Raw genomic sequence first — 16,958 nt, 5'->3', positions numbered from 1 at the left:
GTTCCCTCCGGGGGGGGGGGGGGGGTTATTAGTTGAGCTACAGGGGACGGGAACAATCCCCTTCTAGCTCAATGGGATCCGTGGTTGCAAAAAAATGACAGGCGTGTTAACAGAGAGAAGCCACACCTACGCAGTTATACACTGTCCTCTATGGCAAGTTGCAAACTATGATGGGTTGCAAAATTTTTCATTACACCGGATTCAGCCACTGTGATATTTAAATACTGTTAAAGTATCTGCTGATGCCTCCCACTAGATTGGTGTGGTGAAAGATTTTGCGACCCAACAGATTTTGCAACTTGCTTTACCAGTGCCTGTACGGACTGTGCATAACTGCGCATGCGCAGCTTCTTCCAGTTACCCCAGCTATAATTATTTGCAACTGGCCAGTGGCCAGTCAACGCATGCGCAGTGCGATCCCTCCGTCCCTCTCCGGCAGCTGGGAGTACTGTGCAGGCAAAGAACGCTCCCAGCCACACTGCGCATGCAACAACTGGCCGCAACTGGCTGAAGTTATGGGACCCGATACCAGAAGAGTGAGGACGGCACCGTAGGAGCGATTCGTGTGGATGGGGCTGGAGGAAGCCCCAAGTATGTATAACACTTGGGCATATACTAGCAGGGGCATAACTAGAAATCACTGGGCCCCCCTGCAAAAATTTGGATGGGGCCCCCCCATAGGTGCCAAATAATCATTTCAAATAAAGCGTTTCACTATAAAATAATTGTAATGGGTCAGCGTTTCACCATACAATAATCGTAATGCACCAGAAATGAATCGTAAAGTGGGCAGCATTTCACCAGAAATGAATCGTAAAGTGGGCAGCATTTCACCAGAAATGAATCGTAAAGTGGGCAGCATTTCACCAGAAATTAATCGTAAAGTGGGCAGCATTTCACGAGAAATTAATCGTAAAGTGGGCAGCATTTCACCATAAAATAATCATAACGTGGGCAGCATTTCACCATAAAATAATCGTACCGTGGGCAGCATGTCACCATAAAATAATCGTAAAGTGGGCAGCAGTCTCCAGAAAATCGCAATGTGGGCAGCAGTCACCAGAAAAATCGCAATGTGGGCAGCAGTCACCAGAAAAATCGCAATGTGGGCAGCAGGTACCAGAAAATTGTAATGTGAGCAGTAGTGACCAGAAAATAATCGTAAAGTGGGCAGCAGTCACCAGAAAATAATCGTAAAGTGGGCAGCAGTCACCAGAAAGGCAGCAGTCACCAGAAAAATCGCTATGTGGGCAGCACATTATTAAAGGGAACCAGAGAGGAAGGATAGGGAAAAATAGGAAAAGGTTTTATACATACCTGGGGCTTCCTCCAGCCCCATAAGCCTGGATTGCTCCCACGCCGCAATCCTCCGCTTCCTGTATCGCCGGTACCGGGCCCCGTCACTTCCAGCGGACACGGCCAATTGTCCGCATGCACAGGGGCTACCTCCATCCCCGTACGCATGTGGCTGCGCAATTTGCAGCCGCACGCGTAGGTATATGGAGGGAGCCCCTGTGATGCGGACAATTGGCCGCGTCCGCCGGCCGACTCGCGGAAATGACGGGTCCCGGTACCGGCGGATCCAGGCAGTGGAGGACGGTGGCGTAGGAGCGATCCAGGCTTATGGGGCTGGAGGAAGCCCCAGGTATGTATAAAACCTTTCCCCCAACGTCTCTGGTTCCCTTTAAGTACTGTCCATATCGTTAATTGCGGCTTTTAATATTGGTGCTTATGGCAGCCCCGTTTTCACCTGCTCTGCACCTTACCCCCTGCCCTTCCCCTCATATCATGTTCTACCAATTCCCCCCCCCCCCCCCCTACTAATCTAATAGTCCTCTTGTTCCCCTATGTATAGCCAGGATCATCCCCCCCCCCCCCCCCCAACACCCCAACGAAAAAACTAAGTGGCCAGCATTACTGACCCTCTTCCCTCACCTGCCCCATGTACAGTATATTACGTCTCACAAAGATTGATGTAATTTGAGCCCCCCCCACACACACACTCCTCGTGGCTGACATTCTCCCCCTCCCCCCTGCAATGTCTGTCCTCCACCACCTTGTATTTTAAGGCACATGACAGCAAAGCAGTTTATAATTCCATTACACCTCATCCAGCGCTTTGCATCGCTCCTCTCCTACACTTTCATCAGAGCTGCCCAGTGTACTGTGCTTCCCGAGTTTGTCACATGACAAGTCAGTCAGGAGCCGCACAAATGTGAATTATAGCAGAGGAGCTCTGAAGAAAGCAGAGGAGAGAGCAAGGAAGAGGGATGCACAGCACTAGACGAGGTGTATGCCAGAGATATGCTGTGCGAGGAGGACAGACATTGCAGCCTTCAGGAGGAAGCAGGGAGAAGCACGTCAGCCTGAGTGAGGGAGTATCAGCTGCCCTGCGAGTCGCGCAGCTGTGTAGTAAGAGGAGAAGGGAGATGAGATCTCGGCAAGCCTGCACAGCGGCTAGTTGCCACTTCTTTAGCAACAGTTCTGTGCTAGTAGGTTTGATAGTTTTTCTGAGTGCAGCAGAAAAGTAGCTATTTCAGACGACCCTCCTCCCTCCTGTGACGCGTTTATGGAAGTGCGCATGCGCAGTGCTGAAAGTAGCTATTTAGGATGGGTAGCTGTTATAGACAGGAGTCCCAACATTAGAGGCAGATTTCCTACAAGCTGGGCTTATACAAGCTTTGATTGTTACTGTGCAGGAAACAAACGATGCAGGGCTGAGGAGTCGGAGCAATTTTGGGTGACTGGAGTCGGTGGTTTCATAAACTTGAGGAGTCGGGAGTCTGATGATTTTTGTACCGACCCCACAGCTTAAAGACGACTTCCATTGTAAATAGATAAATCCGGCAGCCTGCAAGAAAAAGACAGTCATATTTACCCGAGAAGCCTTGTCCCGCGATGCTGTCGTGAAGTCCCTGCATCACCCGCCTTCCGCGCCTGGCCGCCTCCTCTCCCCGGAGAGAAACGCCAAACTACCTACTGTAGTAAACAGCTTGGCACTTTTCTCTGCGGAGAGAGGGGAGGCGGGGCCAGGCGCCGGAAGGCAGGTGATGCAGGGACTTCGGGACGGCATCGCGGGACAAGGCTTCTCGGGTAAATGTATCTTTCTTTTTCTTGCAGGCTGCCAGATTTTTCACTCCAATGTGCTTCTGTCCGCTTCTGCACGCTTTTTTTCAGCAACATGTATCTGTTAACATTATGTGCTGAAAAAAAGCGGACAGAAGCGCACGAAGTGTGAATGAGGCCTTACTATGGAGGTCCTCTTTAATGAAGAGGAAATGTATTGAATATCGAATCGTAGCATTGCACTTGCTTAATGCTATGCAGCTCCATGAGCTGTCAAACTACGGCCGCCCGCCCTGCCCCAATGATGATCAGGCAAGTATGTTGGAACATCAGTCTCTAGTTGATTTGATCAGTCATCAAATCTGCAGTAAATTGACAGGGAAAATTGATATGTGGGCACCTTAAGCCATGCAGTGAAGCAAACGTCACAGCTGGTGACCTACTTATCTCAGGATGGGGAAATCTCTGGACCCTAAGGAGGCTTCCCCATTCTCCTAAACCTCAGGGATCCAGCGCTGGCTCCCCAGAAAAGACAGCCGACAAGGATGTTGGCTGTGGTCACAGGAGGAATAGTGCCCGCAATATTTACCTAGCGCGATCTGGAGCAGCCGAGCCCGATCAGGTCCGCTCAACTGCACAGGGGACTCGGGGGAGACAACACTGGATCCTGAATGGGAATCCCGGGCTGTGGAGTCGGTACAAAAATCTTCCGACTCCAACTCTGACTCCTCAGTTTATGAAATCACTGACTCCGACTCCGGGTACCCAAAATGGCTCCGACTCCTCGACTCCACAGCCCTGGGAGAATCCTCCCATTGTAAGTATCCCTCAGGAGGTCTATTTTGTCTTTTGACTACTGCCTCTTCCAATCAGATCTCTTATCACTTCTTGTGTGGTTCAGTCACTTGAGTCATCTGTAGATAGCCATAGCACTGAGGTTCAGCACACAAAAGGCTGCCATACACTGGTCGAATGCCACCAGACCAAACAGATTCCTGTCTGACCAAATCTGATTAGAGAGGCATCTATTGGCTGCCCAAACACGGCACACAGATTTTGAATAGATTTCAGCATGAATTTGATTCACAACCTGTGGAGCTGCTCGCTGCCCCTGCTCCCCTGGCTAGTCAAAAAACATTACCTGTCCGCTGGCGTGAGCCCCCGCAGTCTCTCACTTCTTCCGGCGTTCTCCTCCATTCTCTCCTTCACTTTGTGTCCCGAAGTGAAGAGACGCTGGAAGAAGTGAGAGACTGCAGGGACCCGGGGAGTCGCGCCGTCGGACAGGTGATATTACTGCTGTGGCAGTCGTCACTGTATAGAACGCCAATAACAATGCGCTCCCGACCCGCTAGCGATTGAGCAAAATTTTCAGCCTGGACAGATCAACTGATCGCATCTGTTGTATTCCAACCGGAAATCAACGTATTGTATGGGTACACAAACTCTTTTAAGATCGTTTGAGTGGTCTCCTGAAACTTTTTTTTGCTCCTTTTTACTGAGCCAGCTCCAGGTTTCCCTGTTTATCAGCAAAGCTTTGTTTGACTGGAGATTTCATCGGAACTGGCATGTTATTAAAACAACCTGTCTGTGGATTTGCTGTTTTCATTCTTTTTAAGAACTTTACAGCAGATCACCGGGGGAGCCGGAGTCAGATCGTTATCTGAAGTTCAGTGTTGTGCATTGCTCGGTATTCCCTGATCAGGGATACAGACAGACTGTCAGAATTGAGAAATTGTAATGAATTGGTATACAAAAAACCTGAAATTTCCCTTTTCAAGGAAAATTACACAGAGGTTTGTTTCTGCAGGTGTCTTTCATTTTTCAAGGAAACCGGAGAGGGGAAAAAGTGTTAGAATATACTTAAACTGTAACCAAGGATGGAACGTCATTCGAATCAGTATCTGATACCCCCTTTCCCACAAGAAATCTATAGATCATCAGGGGGCGTCTGTATGGCTAATATTGTGGTGAAACCCCTCCCACAGTGTGATGTCATGACCATGGTCCTGACAGTTTGCTGTCTGTGAACCTCGTTGCATAAAATAACGGCTTTTTCCAACTGACAAGCAAGCAATATCTCCCTCTGTGCATAGAACTCTCAGTAACAAACATTCTGTACAGATCACCTGGCAGAACTAAAGATGTCACCACCAGTGATACATTTCAGAATGTAAATTAGGGAGAGGAAAGATTTTAAAATGAGCAAACACTGACTAAATCTATAAAAGAATATTGTAAACAATAAGCTATTTTATTCATTGTTATTTTCACTACAGTTCCTCTTTAACCTCGATGATTGAGGCTCGTTCTTGTGTCCGGCCTCCCCTTTATCTTGCTGCTGTATGGCCCCGTATGCCTCTGACTTTGCACAGATCCCCAGGGCGCGTGCGTAGTTCACTCCACAAGTGTCTCGTACTCACGCATGGCTGTGCGCACACGCTGTCACCGGGAGTTTTCACAGTTCTGATTCTTTCCAAACTGTGCATGCCCAGGACGCTCTTGGCCATATCTGCTGTGCACAGCTGTGTGGGAGCAAGGTGCACGTGTGCAAAATTAATTGTGCATGAGCCAGGCTACTACTGGTCCCAGTTGCAGCTCTGAGCAGGGCATACAGTGGCAAGACAGAGGGGAGTAGCCAGGAGGGGTCTAAAGAGCCTATACAACATGGAGGTAAAAGGAGAAAAAAAATACACACACACACACACACACACACACACACACACACACCCACACACCTACCTGGCCCGGGTATGTATTTGGCTGGTGTTGTCTCCGCCCACTTTTTCTAACCCTAACACACAATTACTCAGTTCCCTAGCTTGTGAGCTTTGCGGTCTTTGGCATAAGTAATTTGCATTGAAATGAAACAAATCTGATTGGCTGTGGCTCCGCCCCCTTTCTGGATTTGAACCCCAATGACCAACTGTACCATGGCTTGTGCCATTAACAGTGCAAGAATGGTAGCAATTAAATCTTCCCCTTGAAAATCAATAGGTGAATTTTGATTGGCTTTTGTAGGCTCCACCCACTTTTCTGAATAATAATCTGTCACCAAGTGACCAACTGTGCAAAGTCCCATTAAGGCTCTATTCACACCTGCGTTTTCAAAACACCGGCAATTCCGATTTAATGTGGAAAAATCACTGAACACTACGGCGATTTTGGCTCGATTGTGTTTTGCGCTTCTATAGCACTATAACGCGATCGCCTGGAAATCGCCTGAAAATGGTGCAGGCTACGCGTTTGCGTTTGGCGTTTTTGCCTGTTTTTGGGCGATTTGCGGCGATTAGCGCAAATCGCCCAAGTAAGAATGGGCCCATAGGGTTTCATTACGCTAGCGCTTTTAAAAAGCGCTAGCGTTTGAGCGTTTTGCCGAAATTGCGGCAAAACGCTCTAGTGTGAATGGGGCCTTACAGTGTAAGAATGGCTGCAGTTTACATGTTCCCAGTGAAATTTGTATTTGTCTCCACCCACTTTTTGGTTATGGGATAAAAAGTATCCTATATGTTATTCCAGGTAATGTACTATGTGTGCATATATGTGTGTGTATATATATGAGCATTTGAACCCCAGTCACCCAATGACCAACTGTAGCAGGTTTGAGGCATCTGCCATTAACAGTGTAAGAATGGCAGCAGTTTCAATATTCCCCTTGAAAATCAATAGGTGAATTTCGATTGGCTGTTGTAGGTTTCGCCCACTTTCCTGAATATTAATCCCAGTCATCCAGTGAACAACTATGTCAAGTTTGGGAACCCTGCCATTAACAGAATGACTGAAATCAATCTAACAAATCTGATTGGCTATTTGTGGCTCCACCCCTTTAGTGAATTTGGACCCCAGTCACCCAATGACTGACTGTATCAGGTTTGAGGCCTCTGCCATTAACAGTGTAAAAATAGTAGCAATGTAAATATTCCCCTTGAAAAATCAATAGGTGAATTTAGATTGGCTGTTGTAGCCTCCACCCACTTTCTAAATATTAATCCCAGTCACCCAATGGCCAATTGTTTCAAGTTTGGGAACCCTGCCAATAACAGTGTAAGAATGGTTGCAGTTTATATTTTCCCATGTTAAAAATGTAGTTGTTGGCACCGCACCAATTTTTCTAACCTTGACATACAGTCACTCAATTACCAAGTTTATGAATTGGTGTCCTTGGTATCAATAATTTGTATATTCCCATTGAAATTAATCAAATCTGATTGGCTGTTTGTGGTTCTGGCTGCTTTCTGAATTTTAACCCCAGTCACCCACTGACTAACTGTATGAGGTTTGAGGCATCTGCTATTAACAGATTAACAGATTAACAGAATGGCAGCAATTTAAATATTCCCCTTGAAAATCAACAGGTGAACTTTGATTGGCTGTAGCAGGCTCCACCCATTTTCCTGAATATTAATCCCCGTCACCCAGTGACCAACTGCAAAGTTTGAGAACTTTGCCAGTAACAGTGTAAGAATGGCTGCAGTTTATATTTGACCTGTGAATTTAGTTAACCTTGACACACAGTCCCTCAATGACCTAGTTTGTGAGCTTTCAGGTTCCTGGCATCAAAAATGTGTGAATGGAAGCAGTTTTTTCGAGCAAAGAAATCTGATTGGCTGTTTGTGGCCCCGCCCATTTAGTGTATTTGGACCCCAGTCACCCAATGACCAACTGCAGCAAGTTTGAAGCCTCTGCCATAAAAAGTGTAAGAATGGCAGCAGTTTAAATATTCTCCTTGAAAATCAACAGGTGACTTTTGATTTGCTGTTGTATGCTCCACCCACTTTCCTGAATCTTAATCTCCTTCACCCGGTGACCAAGTGTGCCAAGTTTGAGGACCCTGCGATTAACAGTCTACGAATGGCTGCAGTTTACATTTTCCCATTGAAAATGAATGGCTGAAATTTACCTATTTTCTGCTCCGCCCAATTTTCCTGGATTTGTAACCTCGGTCACCAGTGACCAACTGTGCCAAGTGTGGGGACTCTGGCTTGATGACTGTGAGAATGGCAGCCTTTTACATCCTTTTCCATTGACATAAATGGGTGAAATCTGATTTGCTGTCTGTAGCTCGACCAGGTAAGCAGGGGGGGACACGAGAACCCCAGAACATAACACTCACACACACTCACACATATAGGTAGATATACATATGCACAGAGGAAGATGTTACTGGTTGCTTGGCAGTTGGAAACAGCTGTTATTTCTTACAATGCAACAAGACTCGCAGACAGGAAACTGTCAGGGCCTAGGTGCCGACATCACACTGTGGGAGGGGTTTAGCCACAATATCAGCCATACAATACCCTCTGATGATCTATTTGAGGAAAGGTAAATATTTCTCATGGGAAAGGAGGTATCGGCTACTGATTGGGATGACAATCAATCCTGGGTTACAGTTCCTCTTTTAAAACAGTTTCCATTCGTTTGAATAGAATGGCGGTAGATCCCTTTCAGTTGGCGCTTACGTCAATTGCCGAAAAACATCACATTTACTGCCCATGTGAAGCAGCCCTTCAATCATTTTCAGTACTGTGAACTGAAAATTCTCTTACTGCTATCAGTAGAAACTGTGTACCAAAACTTGCAATTCCATAAAAATGTCCGTAGAATAAACAATATTGTATTCAATAGTGTTTACATACGTGGCAATCAAAGTCTTCCATTTTCTGGTCACTTAGATTATTATATGAAACACTGAAACGTTTTTATCAAGATCTTTTCTAGTCAGCTCTGTACATTTTGATCTGTTGTAAGAGAAAACGTTTTAACGTTTGACAGTTTGATGAAAAAACGATCAAGAGATTTCCACATCAGTGTGCGGTTTTATTTGATGAGTGTTTCGACATTTCCAGTTAGCTTTTTTGAAACGTTCTGAAAAGTCTGTGTGTGTGTGTGTGTAGGTGTGGCTAGAGGCTAATCATTCATTTATGCTAATTTTATGTAAATTTAGGCAGCTTGGGACTAAACCAAACTTTGTATAAAATATGTATCCATTTGGAATTATTATAATTTCATTGACCACTAAACAGTTAATTTTGGTGCTGGCGGAGCTCTCATGGACTGTAATGTTATTTGCGGTTATGGCAGCGCTTGTCGGCAGGGGAGTTAATTTGGATGCCAGTGGAGCCCAACACCTATTGGGATTAGGGTGCTTGTTAATTAGCATATAAGGTGTGGTTGCATCAGCACAAATTGCTGCAGGGGGTGGTAGGTTGGTGTTAGGCACTAGTATCGGTGGACATTGCAAGGGGGCGGGGGGGTGTCAGGGTTAGGCATTGTGGGGGGCGGTGTTGTGTCTGTTAGGGTTTGGCGTCGGTAGGAGTTGATTAGGGTTAGACATCCACCGGCATGAGGGAAGGTGCATTTTCAGATCGGATCGCACCCAGTGGAAAAGAGCCCATAATTGCCAGTTCCAACTGTTAGGCTTCTTTCACAGTAGGATGTTGCGTTTTGATGCAACGTTAAAGTCGCAACGCAAATTACAACACAGTGCCCCCAAAAAGTCGCAACGCAACTTAATGCCCCATTAAGGTCGCATACAGTACAACATAAGGCAATGAAAAGTATGCTTCCAAGCCATTACTAAGCATGTACAAACAGTCCAACGCAGCTAATAACGTGTATAACGCACAGCATGCAGTACTTTCACTTAGCGTGCAGCGTTAGACACCAACGCAACGTGTGCATTGTGAACAGGGCATTTATTTTTCATTGCAGTGAGTTATTCTATTATGTTGTTTTAATGTGCGACTTTAACGTTGCACTGTGAAATAAGCCTTAAAGAGAACCCGATGCGGGGTTCTGACAATGCAATCCACGTACAGAGGCTGGGTCTGCCTATACTGCCCAGCCTCTGTTGCTATCCAGATCCCCCCCCTAAGCCCCCCTGCGCTCTGCAATCCCCCATAAATCACAGCCGTGCTGTGCGGGCTGTGTTTACATCTGTACTGTCTTTCTGCGAGCTCCCCCCGCCTCCTGCATAGCTCCGGTCCCGCCCGCGTCCCTTCCCGCCAATCAGTGGGGAACGGGAGGGAAGGGACGCAGGCGGGGACCGGAGCTATGCAGGAGGCGGGGGAGCGGCAGACTGACAGTACAGAGATAATGCAGCCCGCTGTGACACACTGCGTGTCGGCAGCGTGGCTGTGATTTATGGGGGATAGCAGAGCGCGGGGGGGGGGGGGGGGGCTTAGGGGGGATTGAGATAGCAACAGAGGCTGGGCAGTATAGGCAGACCCAGCCTCTGTATGTGGATTGCATTGTCAGAGCTCCACCTCGGGTTCTCTTTAAGCAAGCAGCATCTCCCTCTGTGCATAGAACTCTGTGTGACCCTGTTCATATTATAAATCGCCAGCGATTTTTCAAGCGCTGAACAATTTTTTGCAATTTTAAAATCGCCTTTCCCTACGCTTTCTAAGCGCTTTTGCAAAGCAATTTTTTTTTTCACGAACTCTTTCACCCGGAAATGAATAAATACAATGTATTTATTCATGGAAGCGTTAGGGAACTCGCTATATAAAGCGCTTTTTCAAGCACTTTGCAATTTCCCTATACCTTCCATTGTAGGCGAATCGCCCAGAAAATGGTACAGGCTGCGCTTTGGTGAGGAATCAAACCGCTCAGATGTGAACACTCTCATAGGGAATCATTGCACAAGCGCTTTTAGGGTGATTTCTAAAATCACCTGCGCTTAAAGAGAACCCGAGGTGGGTTTGAAGAATATTATCTGCATACAGAGGCTGGATCTGCTTATACAGCCCAGCCCCTGTTGCTATCCCAAACCCCCCTAAGGTCCCCCTGCACTCTGCAATCCCTCATAAATCACAGCCACTCTGCTGACAAACAGCTTGTCAGAGCTGGCTGTGTTTATCTCTATAGTGTCAGTCTGCTGCTCTCCCCGCCTCCTGCAGAACTCCAGTCCCCGCCTGCTTCCCTTCCCTCCCTGCTGATTGGAGGGAAGGTACGGGGGCAGGGACCGGAGCTATGCAGGAGGCAGAGGAGCAGCTGAGACTGACACTACAGATGTAAACACAGCCTCACAGCACGGCTGTGAGTTATGAGGGATTGCAGAGTGCAGGGGGACCTTAGTGGGGTTTGGGATAGCAACAGAGGCTGGGCTGTATAGGCAGATCCATCCTCTGTATGCAGATAACATTCTTTAAACACACCTCGGGTTCTCTAAGGACAACCGAGGTGACATGAGATAGACGTGTATGTACAATGCCAAGTACGCAAATAATTATGCTGGGTTTCTTTCTTTTTTTTTCTTTGACAGTTTCTGTTCGGGTCAGGCTATTGCAAACCCTCACTGATAAGTAGTTACATCCATAAAACATTTTCCTGTCAGTAAATGGCTTTGCTTTCTAAGAGCAGGAAAGAGATAAAAAGGGTCAATAATTCATAGATTTGAGCTCTGGCATACTTCAATGAAGGTGTCATTGAGCAGAGACGACACAGTAAAAACTTACAAACTAGATTTAAATGTAAAATAAAACTGTAGGATATAAAATAAAGGTCATTTTTAGGAGGAGGAGGATAGATACAGTTGTTTTTTTCCAGTAGCCTATTTTCACCTCAGATGTCCTTTAAAAAAAACAAACCGATAACGTCCTAGGGGTGAACAAGCCCTTAACGAACATTACATTCCACAGAGCTGCTCCAGACAGGACTAAAGATGTCGCCACCATGTAAATCAGTGAGAGGAAAGGTTTTGCAATGGACAAACACTGACTAAATTATTTTCAAAGTGAATCTTGTAAAAAAAAAAAAAAAAAGCCATTTTATTCATAACTTTATGTTCACTACATTTCCCCTTTAAATAGGTTTTTAGTGACAAGTGTTCTCTTGAAAGAAAAAAAAAGGCTAACTTTAACTCCAGCCTTGCCCTCCTAAGAGAATATTTTATGCATTTTTCCTCAATGTACTACATAGATGACACAGATATGAACTACTTATAGCTCAGGGCAGGTGCCTTGAGAGACGTAGTTTGCAGCGGGCGCAGAGTGCTGTTCCATGACCCGCTTTCTTCTCCTGTGTAAATATTTTCTGACAGAGCCTTTCTGCCATCTTGCGGAGGGAGAAGCGGCCTCCAGAGGCCAATTAGCTGTGTCATCTCTCCTGTCTGCTGACGAACGCTGAGAGATTCTGTGGTGTGCCTGACAATCACCCGTCGCTATCATGATTGCACAGCTCCAGTCTCAGCTCGCCGCAGTCCCCTGGATTTCAACAGCAGAAACGGCAGAGAAAAAAGTGCAGGAGAGCAAATATAAACTTTGTATATTCCAAAATATATAGTGTTAAAGTGGACCTGAACTCTTGCACAGGACAGAAGGAAAACATAGCGAAATGCACCCTGTATGTATTTAGAGAGTTTAGCCTGTCTAATGCCCCCTTATCTGTGACTAATAACAAGTTGTAATTTAATCTTGCAGCTGTGTCAGCTCAGGAATCTCCTCTGCTATGGCAGAGCAGCTTATTTTCTAAACACGGAATGTTAACCCCATGTCTGCTTCCATGAAAGCAGGAAGTAGACACACTGCAGATTTATTGCAGGATTGCTATCTGGTGTAACAGGTTTTTTCTTTAAAGGTTATCAAACTGTTGCATATGTTTTAGAGCAGAGAGGAAATTCTGAGTTCAGGTAAGCTTTTCATTTTTAGAGAACCCTGTAGTGGGTTAGAGCATTGAATCTACAGGTATAGCCTGAAATAAAATGGTTTGAAAAAAACACGATATGGAGTTTCCTTCTTCTATACAGCCACTTTACGGAAACCATGACATTGGATTATAGCTCAGTCTAGCCTGACTGCTGCTGTCTGTCACCTGATCACTCCTAACCCCTCCCCTTCTGATGACTCATGCTGTCAGCTCTCTGAAGTCAGGGAAGACAGCATGAGTCAGAAGAGAGTTGAGCTGCAGGCTTTCTCAGCGATTTTTATTTGGCATTACCGGTCTATCTCCCCCTATTGTGTCTTGGAATTTGTTACACATTTTATTCATATTACTACAGCGCTGCGGAAGATGTTAGCGCTATATAAATACTAAATAATAATTGCAGCGTGGCAAGCCACGATACAAAGATACACCGCAACATCCCACTGTTGACGTGGCTTTAGAGTTGCTTATAGAAAGTAAGTTATAGGCTTTATCAGAAATAGTTGACCCGGTTAATGTTGTCATAAAGGAAGGGGGGGGGGGGGGGGGGGGGGGTTATGTGAAACTGGTATTCTATTACTGTAAGGAAGCCATGAATTATGCATGGCAATATTGCTTTGGCTTTAAAATGGAGCATTTCTGACATTTATTACTGATTTCATAAAGTTAATTTTGGCTTTCCTGTAAAAACCGTATATAGACCTGAAAAAGTCTAATTAAACGAGAGCGCACAGCCGCTGCATGCGGAGCTGTAACAGGTACGAGACATGTGGAAGAGAGTTCCCGGCATCACCAGCTTTCTCTCTAATGTGTTCGGTCCTGAAAAAGGAAAAAAATGTGTATTTTTCCATTTCTTCAGCTGTCAGTGGCTGCCTGTGGAAGCTTCGCCCCCATACAGTCCCATAGATGGTCCTCGCCTTGTAATTCTCTGACAGGGAGATGTGTGGGATTCTGTTAGGGGAGCTCTGCGCGGTAGGATGGGATTAGGGTGCTGTTTGGGAGCTGTGTCTGCAGAATGCTAATGCAGTAAGTAGAGTAGCTGAAGGCTGCAGGGCAGCATTAGGATGTCCTTGGAAAGCGCATTAGTCGTGTCGAATCCCGGAGATCTGGGAAGGAGAGAGAAGGTAGACTGCTAGGGAAGGGGGGGAATCGGCGTCGGTGGCCACTTGGCTTGGCAAGATTGGATCGCAGAGGAGCACCTGTCAAGGTGTTGAGGCACAGCAAGAAGGAGCTTGGCTTCTCCCCAGAGGCGCTGTGACCTAGATAGCAGTGTTCTCTCTCTCCGCCTGTCACCGGGCAGGTTTGATTCATGTGGAGCAGTGGGAGGCAGACAGGAGGAAAAATGTTTTGGGAGTTGAGAATGCAAATGAAGCCTCGGTAATGAGAGCTTAGCAACTCCAGCCGAGCTTCATTGTGCCGCTTCTCCTGGCCTTATTTCAAAGTGAAAGAGGGTGTTTATAGATAAGGCCAATGGCAATTGTAAGAGAAACAATCAAGGCTCTATCAAGGTCATTAGTGCGCTATAATGGGTTTTAAAGGGAATGTATCTTTTTAATTTCAGTTTTCGTTATCACGTTCAATACGGAAAAGAGAAGAAAAAAAAATCCTAATTTAGGAAGTAAGTAATACCAGACGGGGAATAGTTTAAATGGTCCGCTGCTGCTTCTCTATAAACCGCCATAAAGCTGGTGAATTTTACTGGCATTCACCGTGTGGTATGATGAGCACTTGTATGCTTTACATTGTATATATCCATACTGTGTGCTTGAAGGATTTTAGCAGTTGCTGTGAGACCTATCGTCAATCTAGAGTGTGTGCAGCCTGCTGGTGCAATGACAGGTACTGCTGCGTCATTGCGTAGCTAAAAGCGCATGCGCACAGCCGTTACTTAGAAACTCCATCATCCCCCATCGTTGGAGCAGCAAAACTTAGCACCTGTCTGCCTCCGTCAGCGACCTCATAGGCTCCATGCTCCGCTGCCCCTGCTTGCCTCCGCCCTCGTCATATTAAAGCAGACCACGTACTGGTAATTGATTTAACATATATCCATATGATTTTATTACAATAAATTCACATAGGTATATAGACTGCACGACAAAATGGGTGGATTAATTAAGAGGGCCGACTGCAGTAAAAAGTGATTGGTTTGTTGTACTGTCTTCTCCTCCGCTCACTTTTGTTAAGCAGTCCACCAGAGAATCTTTTAGGAGGGAGGAGGAGTCTATGAGGTAATTGGTGGGGGGCAGAGGCAGGCAAATGCCAGGTTTTGCTGCTCTGTCGATGGGCGATGATGGAGCTTCTAAGTCAGCCTTTCTCAACCTTTTTACCTTGGAGGAACCCTGTAAATAACTTTTGGATCACAAGGAACCCCTGCAAACAATTTTTTTGGTCTCGACGAACCCCTATATTTATTTTTCAGGAGGCATGGTCTTTAAATAGGTTAGGCTGCTAATTTCACTATCTCCTATTACACTGCCACTCATTATACTGTCTCCTGACCCCCCAATTTAGTGCTTCTTGTTACAGTACCACCTATTATAGTGTGCTCTATTATACTTCCCCCCCCCCCCCCCACGATGGAGTAACATGCCAAGGAACCCCTGCAGAGTCCTCAAGGAACCCTGGTTGAGAAAGCCTGTTCTAAGTAGTGGTTGTGCACATGCGCTTTTAGCTACGTGATGACGTAGCAGAAAAGCATTGCTAGAGTGGAGCATAGACCTGTATTAGCTGGGCCCTTTTTTTAACATTGAGCAACCAGAAAGCACAGTTATCCAGCATCAGTCGATCCCCATCAGTGCCGGTTAACCCACTGTAAGCATTTTGATCACAATACAGAGCTGTCACATTCAGTATAGTTGAATGGGGTAAGTGCTCCTATGGAGAGCAATGCAGGTGCAGTGTTCTTCCAAGGCACTTTTAAGGTGCCCATACACTCGTCAGATTGGCAGCAGATAGATAAGAAATGCATCTGATGATCTATCTGATGCGTTTTTAGAACATTTTTTACCAGGATAGAATTCCAATAGATTTCAGTTTGAAATCTATTGGAATTCTATCTGATGGCATTTTTTTGCCATCAGATTTCCATTAAGGCCAATGCAAACTGATAAGCAATCTCATCAGATCGACCTAAATTTTCCATCCTGCCAGCTCGATGGAAATCCATCGAAATCGACCGAAATCGGCCATCGATCGGTCGATTGGCCAACCGATTTGCAATCGATCGGTCGGCCAGAAAATCGGCTGAGTGTATGGGCCCCTTTAGCCGGGTGCTCCACCCTGCTAATTTTGGTGAGCACCCTGCTGTCATTAGCTTACTTCCTTATTTCCACTTATGCTGAAAGCAGAGTTGCGCCAGCCCTCCATTTTCCCCTTGCACCCCACCCGGCTACTTCTTGCCACCCGGCTACTTTTTCATGCCACCCGGATGGAAAAAAATTCTGGGGAGAACAGTGAGGTGTAGTGCATTTGTGTAATACGCACAGCAACCTGATTGCATTCCCAAGTAGGGTGTGCTTATGGCAACAAATGCCAGTATAATGTGAATTTTACTGGCACTTTCCACCTGGTAAGATTAGCACTTGTATATTTTACGTTATATATGTCTGTACTTTGTTAGAAGGCTTTTAGCTTTTGCTGTGATGTTTATTTTAATACATTAAAGCAGGGCTGTGGAGTCTGTACAAAAATCACCCGATTCCTCATTTTATGAAACCTCCAACTCCAGGTACCCAAAATTGCTCCGACCCCTTAGTCTAATTTTTACAAAGGCTATGGATTTGGTTAAAAAATATCCGACTCCGACTCCTCAGTTTACTGAATCCACCAACTTCGACTCCAGGTACCCAAAATTGCTCCGACGACTCCACAGCCCTGCATTAAAGTGGACCTACTCTAGGCGAATTTAAAAGATAAAGATAAAATAAATCCAAAATAACGGAATCCCCAAATGTCCATTAAACAGACTTTTGAATAGGGCAGCAAACGCCTAAATAGTCTACTTATGTTTCAGACTCCTTTGATAGGGCAGCCTTGTTGGCTTTTCCCCGGTGGCTTCGGCTAACTGCTTCCTTTTGATGATAAGCTCTGTATGAATGCCTGTACACCTTCCCTCGATATGCATTATTTACCTTCTATGACATCACTCTCCCACTATGCTCCTGGGAGAATGATCTTAGGAATTCTGCCTAGGTAAGCTCCCCAGTGCTGCAATATATATAAAAATGCACCGTTTCGTAGCAAAATAGCAT

The 16,958-nt window shown here is 45.8% G+C and overlaps 1 protein-coding gene across 3 annotated transcripts in view; it reads left to right on the top strand.

Annotated features, from left to right (window-relative positions):
- Positions 1-16,958, top strand: part of NDST1 (N-deacetylase and N-sulfotransferase 1) — a 158,394-nt gene that overhangs the window by 59,112 nt on the left and 82,324 nt on the right. The window contains exon 1 of one of the 3 annotated variants that reach the window (XM_068278078.1): positions 3,031-3,093. The exons of the other annotated variants lie outside the window; for them this stretch is intronic. The gene's annotated coding sequence lies outside the window, so the exon portion shown is untranslated. Of the gene's footprint in view, positions 1-3,030; positions 3,094-16,958 lie in introns of those variants that run through there. 3 annotated transcript variants of the gene reach the window in all.

Source organism: Hyperolius riggenbachi, chromosome 3, assembly GCF_040937935.1.
Source record: "Hyperolius riggenbachi isolate aHypRig1 chromosome 3, aHypRig1.pri, whole genome shotgun sequence".
Lineage (NCBI taxonomy): Eukaryota > Metazoa > Chordata > Amphibia > Anura > Hyperoliidae > Hyperolius > Hyperolius riggenbachi.
Note: the sequence above shows the minus strand (reverse complement) of the source record. Positions and strands in the feature narration are given on the sequence as shown.